Genomic DNA, 10847 nt, shown 5'->3' on the forward strand with positions numbered 1-10847 from the left:
TTTTGTAGTGGTGGTGGATATTGTGTAGTGGTGGATGTTATTGTGTAGTGGTGGTGGATGTTGTGTACTGGTGGTGGATGTTGTGTAGTGGTGGATGGTATTGTGTAGTGGTGGTGGATGTTGTGTACTGGTGGTGGATGTTGTGTAGTGGTGGATGTTATTGTGTAGTGGTGGTGGATGTTGTGTATTGGTGGTGGATGTTGTGTAGTGGTGGTGGATGTTGTGTAGTGGTGGATGGTATTGTGTAGTGGTGGTGGATGTTGTGTACTGGTGGTGGATGTTGTGTAGTGGTGGATGTTGTGTAGTGGTGGTGGATGTTGTGTAGTGGTGGTGGATGTTGTGTAGTGGTGGATGTTATTGTGTAGTGGTGGTGGATGTTGTGTACTGGTGGTGGATGTTGTGTAGTGGTGGATGGTATTGTGTTGTGGTGGTGGATGTTGTGTACTGGTGGTGGATGTTGTGTAGTGGTGGATGTTATTGTGTAGTGGTGGTGGATGTTGTGTATTGGTGGTGGATGTTGTGTAGTGGTGGTGGATGTTGTGTACTGGTGGTGGATGTTGTGTAGTGGTGGTGGATGTTGTGTAGTGGTGGATGTTATTGTGTAGTGGTGGTGGATGTTGTGTACTGGTGGTGGATGTTGTGTAGTGGTGGATGGTATTGTGTTGTGGTGGTGGATGTTGTGTACTGGTGGTGGATGTTGAAACTTGAAACTAACATTACATCAATACACAGTTCATCAGCGAACATCGGAAGCAACATCAACGGGATAACCATCTCGTACCATCAACGTGTGGCAACAATGATCATCGCGAGACATCAGTGACTATCTTATGTGACATCAGCGATCATGTGACATTAACGTTATACACCAGCCCGTGGCATGATTTGTTTGCAATCTTGTCATTACGATTCTGTGAGTCATGTTGACGGCTTTGAGGGGACTTGAGCTAGAGTTCGTCACGGCCACGCTAGCTGGAGATTCGTCTGTAAAAACTTGCATTTGTGGTCACAGTGGTGTCTATGCTAACCTTCCTATGGTGTAGAAATATACCTAGTTGGACGAATCTTATTTTGGCTAGCTGGTCCAGTGGCTAACGCGACAGTCTGGAGTTTTGAGACTCTCTGATCGCGGGTTCAATCCCCGCCCATGGTATGGTTTCTTTGCAATCGTGTCATTACGGTTTCGTGAGCCACCACCTGTCCACGACCAGCGATATCAACGAATATCTTAAAACATCACACACCCACAACATATCATCAACATTTCATCAACACGTCGTCAACACGTAAACACTACGTCAATACGTCGTCAACAAGTCAACACGTGGTAAACACGACTTCAACACGTCACAAACACGACCTCAACACGTCGTCAACATGTCAACCCGTGGTAAACACGACATCAACACGTCGTCAACAAACACGACCGTCAACACGTCGTCCGTGTCGACGACGTCTACTTCAAACGAATCTAATTCCACTGGAAGATAAACATTATTTTATTATTAGGGAAATTAAGTGTACTTTGGGGTGATAGCGTCGCTTGTTGTGGGTAGCGCAGGGGAGGGGAAGCCTGGGGAGGGAGAGGGGAGAAAAAAGGGGAAGAGAGAGAGAATGGGGGAGGGGTAGAGAGGGGAACGATGCAGGAAGGCGCTCTCTCTCTCTCTCTCCTCCGCTTGCCACGACAGTTTAATGAATCACGGAGCGAAATTGGGTGTTGGAAGCAGTGAGTTATCAGGGGAGAGGCGGAGGCTTGCCTGTCACTGCTGACAATCTCAGACGTCAGTCGATGCCGCCTGCCTGCCTGCCTGCCGTGGCAGGCTGATAGCGACTCCGCACACTTCCCCCCCCCCCCCGTCCACATAACTCAACCCACCCACCACCCAGTTGCCAACCCAAAACCCAGCTGCCCACCCACCACCCAGATGCCCACCCACCTGCAGCCCATCCACCTCTTCCTCGCCTGCTCGCCCTGCCGTCTCGTCCCCTGCTCCCTGGCTGCCGTCGTTTGGCGGTGAATGGGAGGGGGGGGGAAGGGGAGGGGGAGGGGAGGGGGAGTGGAGGGGCAGGGGAAGGGGCTGAAAAGGGGGTGATAGCGAGCTCTTAATTAAATCAGGTGTTGAATGTTATGTTTCAAAGCGACACCTGGCAACGTGTCTCCCTCTGATACTGTTTGTTTCTTTGTTTGTGCTTGTTTGTTTGTGTGTATGTGTGTGTGTGTGTGTGTGTGTGTGTGTGTGTGTGTGTGTGTGTGTGTGTGTGTGTGTGTGTGTGTGTGTGTGTGTCATCACACAACAGCACACAACACACAACAACACACAACAACACACAACAACTCACAACAACACACAACAACACACAACAACACACAACAACACACAACACACAACAACACACAACAACACACAACAACTCACAACAACACACAACAACACACAACAACACACAACAACACACAACAACACACAACAACACACAACAACACACAACAACACACAACAACACACAACAACACACAACAACTCACAACAACACACAACAACACACAACAACACACAACAACACACAACAACACACAACAACTCACAACAACACACAACAACACACAACAACACACAACAACACACAACAACACACAACAACACACAACAACACACAACAACACACAACAACACACAACAACTCACAACAACACACAACAACACACAACAACTCACAACAACACACAACAACACACAACAACACACAACAACACACAACAACACACAACAACACACAACAACACACAACAACACACAACAACACACAACAACTCACAACAACACACAACAACACACACAACTCACAACAACACACAACAACTCACAACAACACACAACAACACACAACAACACACAACAACTCACAACAACACACAACAACTCACAACAACACACAACAACACACAACAACACACAACAACATACAACAACACACAACAACACACAACAACACACAACAACACACAACAACACACAACAACTCACAACAACACACAACACACAACAACACACAACAACACACAACAACTCACAACAACACACAACAACACACAACAACACACAACACACAACAACTCACAACAACACACAACAACACACAACAACACACAACAACTCACAACAACACACAACAACACACAACACACAACAACTCACAACAACACACAACAACACACAACAACACACAACAACACACAACACACAACAACACACAACAACACACAACAACACACAACAACACACAACAACACACAACAACACACAACAACTCACAACAACACACAACAACACACAACACACAACAACTCACAACAACACACAACAACACACAACAACACACAACAACACACAACAACACACAACAACACACAACAACACACAACAACACACAACAACACACAACAACACACAACAACTCACAACAACACACAACAACACACAACACACAACAACTCACAACAACACACAACAACACACAACAACACACAACAACACACAACAACACACAACAACACACAACAACACACAACAACTCACAACAACACACAACAACACACAACACACAACAACACACAACAACACACAACAACACACAACAACACACAACAACACACAACAACACACAACAACACACAACAACACAACACACACACACAACAACTCACACAACACACAACAACACACAACACACAACAACTCACAACAACACACAACAACACACAACAACACACAACAACACACAACAACACACAACAACACACAACAACACACAACAACACACAACAACACACAACACACAACAACTCACAACAACACACAACAACACACAACACACAACAACTCACAACAACACACAACAACACACAACAACACACAACAACACACAACAACACACAACAACACACAACAACACACAACAACACACAACAACTCACAACAACACACAACAACACACAACAACTCACAACAACACACAACAACTCACAACAACACACAACAACACACAACAACACACAACAACTCACAACAACACACAACAACTCACAACAACACACAACAACACACAACAACACACAACAACATACAACAACACACAACAACACACAACAACACACAACAACACACAACAACACACAACAACACACAACAACTCACAACAACACACAACAACACACAACAACACACAACAACACACAACAACTCACAACAACACACAACAACACACAACAACACACAACACACAACAACTCACAACAACACACAACAACACACAACAACACACAACAACTCACAACAACACACAACAACACACAACACACAACAACTCACAACAACACACAACAACACACAACAACACACAACAACACACAACACACAACAACACACAACAACACACAACAACACACAACAACACACAACAACACACAACAACACACAACAACACACAACAACTCACAACAACACACAACAACACACAACACACAACAACACAACAACACACAACAACACACAACAACACACAACAACACACAACAACACACAACAACACACAACAACACACAACAACACACAACAAAACACAACAACACACAACACACACAACAACACACAACAACACACAACAACAACAACTCACAACAACACACAACAACACACAACAACACACAACAACACACAACAACACACAACAACACACAACAACACACAACAAACAACACACACAACAACACACAACACACAACAACTCACAACAACACACAACAACACACAACAACACACAACAACACACAACAACACACAACAACACACAACAACACACAACAACTCACAACAACACACAACAACACACAACACACAACAACTCACAACAACACACAACAACACACAACAACACACAACAACACACAACAACACACAACAACACACAACAACACACAACAACTCACAACAACACACAACAACACACAACAACACACAACAACTCACAACAACACACAACAACACACAACACACAACAACTCACAACAACACACAACAACACACAACAACACACAACAACACACAACAACACACAACAACACACAACAACACACAACAACTCACAACAACACACAACAACACACAACACACAACAACTCACAACAACACACAACAACACACAACAACACACAACAACACAACAACACACAACAACACACAACAACTCACAACAACACACAACAGCTCACAACAACACACAACAACACACAACACACAACAACACACAACAACACACAACAACACACAACAACACACAACAACACACAACAACACACAACAACACACAACAACACACAACAACTCACAACAACACACAACAACACACAACACACAACAACACACAACACACAACAACTCACAACAACACACAACACACAACAACTCACAACAACACACAACAACACACAACAACACACAACAACAGACAACACACAACAACTCACAACAACACACAACAACACACAACAACACACAACACACAACAACTCACAACAACACACAACACACAACAACTCACAACAACACACAACAACACACAACACACAACACACAACAACACACAACACACAACACACAACAACACACAACACACAACAACACACAACAACACACAACAACTCACAACAACTCACAACAACACACAACAACACACAACAACACACAACAACACACAACACACAACAACACACAACACACAACAACAACACACAACAACTCACAACAACACACAACAACACACAACACACAACAACTCACAACAACTCACAACACACAACAACAACACACAACAACTCACAACAACACACAACAACACACAACACACAACAACACACAACAACACACAACAACACACAACACACAACAACACACAACAACACACAACAACACACAACAACACACAACACACAACAACACACAACACACAACAACAACACACAACAACTCACAACAACACACAACAACACACAACACACAACAACTCACAACAACTCACAACAACACACAACAACACACAACAACACACAACAACACACAACAACACACAACAACACACAACAACACACAACAACACACAACAACACACAACAACACACAACAACACACAACAACTCACAACAACACACAACAACACACAACACACAAAAACTCACAACATCACACAACAACACACAACAACACACAACAACTCACAACAACACACAACAACACACAACAACTCACAACAACACACAACAACACACAACAACACACAACAACACACAACAACTCACAACAACTCACAACAACACACAACAACACACAACAACACACAACAACACACAACAACACACAACACACAACAACTCACAACAACACACAACAACACACAACAACACACAACAACACACAACAACACACAACACACAACAACACACAACAACTCACAACAACACACAACAACACACAACAACACACAACAACACACAACAACACACAACAACTCACAACAACACACAACAACACACAACAACACACAACAACACACAACAACACACAACAACACACAACAACACACAACACACAACAACACACAACAACTCACAACAACACACAACAACATACAACAACACACAACAACACACAACAACACACAACAACACACAACAACACACAACAACACACAACAACACACAACAACACACAACAACTCACAACAACACACAACAACACACAACAACACACAACAACACACAACAACACACAACAACACACAACAACTCACAACAACACACAACAACACACAACAACTCACAACAACACACAACAACACACAACAACACACAACAACATACAACAACACACAACAACACACAACAACACACAACAACATACAACAACACACAACAACACACAACAACATACAACAACACACAACAACACACAACAACACACAACAACACACAACAACACACAACAACATACAACAACACACAACAACACACAACAACACACAACAACACACAACAACACACAATAACATACAACAACACACAACAACACACAACAACACACAACAACATACAACAACACACAACAACACACAACAACATACAACAACACACAACAACACACAACAACTCACAACAACACACAACAACACACAACAACACACAATAACATACAACAACACACAACAACATACAACAACACACAACAACACACAACAACACACAACAACTCACAACAACACACAACAACACACAACAACACACAACAACACACAACACACAACAACTCACAACAACACACAACAACACACAACAACTCACAACAACACACAACAACACACAACAACACACAACAACATACAACAACACACAACAACACACAACAACATACAACAACACACAACACACAACAACACACAACACACAACAACACACAACAACACACAACAACACACAACAACACACAACAACATACAACAACACACAACAACACACAACAACACACAACAACACACAACATACAACAACACACAACAACACACAACAACACACAACAACATACAACAACACACAACAACACACAACAACACACAACAACACACAACAACACACAACAACATACAACAACACACAACAACACACAACAACACACAACAACATACAACAACACACAACAACACACAACAACACACAACAACAAACAACAACACACAACAACATACAACAACACACAACAACACACAACAACACACAACAACATACAACAACACACAACAACACACAACAACACACAACAACACACAACAACATACAACAACACACAACAACACACAACAACATACAACAACACACAACACACAACAACACACAACAACTCACAACAACACACAACAACACACAACAACACACAACAACATACAACAACACACAACAACACACAAAAACACACAACACACAACAACACACAACAACACACAACAACACACAACAACATACAACAACACACAACAACACACAACAACACACAACAACATACAACAACACACAACAACACACAAAAACACACAACACACAACAACACACAACAACACACAACAACACACAACAACATACAACAACACACAACAACACACAACAACACACAACAACATACAACAACACACAAAAACACACAACAACACACAACAACACACAACAACATACAACAACACACAACAACACACAACAACACACAACAACATACAACAACACACAACAACACACAACAACATACAACAACACACAACACACAACAACACACAACAACACACAACAACATACAACAACACACAACACACAACAATACACAACAACACACAACAACACACAACACACAACAACACACAACAACATACAACAACACACAACAACACACAACACACAACACACAACAACACACAACACACAACAACACACAACAACACACAACAACACACAACACACAACAACTCACAACAACACACAACAACACACAACACACAACAACTCACAACAACACACAACAACACACAACAACACACAACACACAACAACACACAACAACACACAACAACACACAACAACACACAACAACACACAACAACACACAACACACAACAACACACAACACACAACAACACACAACACACAACAACACACAACAACACACAACAACACACAACACACAACAACACACAACAACACACAACAACACACAACACAGAACAACTCACAACAACACACAACAACACACAACAACACACAACACACAACAACACACAACAACACACAACAACACACAACAACACCAACAACAACACACAACAGCACAAACACAACACCAACAACACACACACAACAGCACAAACACAACACCAACAACACACACACAACAGCACAAACACCAACAACACACACACAACAGCACAAACACAACACCAACAACAACACACAACAGCACAAACACAACACACAACAACACACAACAACTCACAACAACACACAACAACACACAACAACTCACAACAACACACAACAACACACAACTCACAACAACACACAACAACACACAACAGCACACAACACACAACACACAACAGCACACAACACACAACAACACACAACACACAACAACACACAACAGCACACAACAGCACACAACACACAACACACAACACACAACACACAACAACACACAACAACTCACAACAACACACAACAGCACACAACACACAACAACACACAACAACACACAACAACTCACAACAACACACAACAACACACAACAACACACAACAGCACACAACGCACAACAACACACAACAACATACAACAACACACAACAACACACAACAACATACAACAACACACAACAACACACAACAACATACAACAACACACAACAACACACAACAACACACAACAACACACAACAACACACAACAACATACAACAACACACAACAACACACAACAACACACAACAACACACAACAACATACAACAACACACAACAACACACAACAAAATACAACAACACACAACAACACACAACACACAACAACACACAACAACATACAACAACACACAACAACACACAACAACATACAACAACACACAACAACACACAACACACAACAACACACAACAACACACAACAACATACAACAACACACAACAACACACAACAGCACACAACACACAACAACACACAACACACAACAACACACAACAACACACAACAACACACAACACACAACAACACAAAACACACAACACACACAACAGCACACAACACACAACAACACACAACAACACACAACACACAACAACACAAAACACACAACACACACAACAGCACACAACACACAACAGCACACAACACACGACAACACACAACACATAACAACACACAACACACAACACACAACAACACACAACACACAACAACACACAACAACACACAACAACACACAACACAAAACAACAAACACACAACAACACAACAACACACAACACACGACACACAACAACACACAACAACACACAACACACAACAACACACAACAACACTCAACACAAAACAACAAACACACAACAACACAACAACACACAACAACACACACACAACAACACAACAACACACAACAACACACAACAACACACATCACACAACGACACACAACAACACACAACAACACACAACACACAACAACACACAACAACACACAACACACAACACACAACAACACACAACAACACACAACAACACACAACACACAACGACACACAACAACACCCAGCCTCACGCAGCATCACACAGCCTCACACAACAACACAACAACACACAACAACACAACAACACACATAACACAACGACACACAACAACACACAACAACACACAACAACACACATAACACAACGACACACAACAACACACAACAACACACAACAACACACAGCAACACACAACAACACACAACAACACACAACAACACAACAACACACATGACACAACGACACACAACAACACTCAGACTCACGCAGCATCACACAGCCTCACACAGCATCACACAGCATCACATAGCACCACACAGCATCACACAGCATCATACAGCCTCACACAGCCTCACACAGCATCACACAGCATCACACAGCATCACGCAGCATCACACAGCATCACACAGCATCACGCAGCATCACACAGCATCACAGCATCACGCAGCATCACACAGCATCACGCAGCATCACATAGCACCAC

This window comes from Cherax quadricarinatus, chromosome 21 (genome assembly GCF_038502225.1).
Source record: "Cherax quadricarinatus isolate ZL_2023a chromosome 21, ASM3850222v1, whole genome shotgun sequence".
NCBI lineage: Eukaryota > Metazoa > Arthropoda > Malacostraca > Decapoda > Parastacidae > Cherax > Cherax quadricarinatus.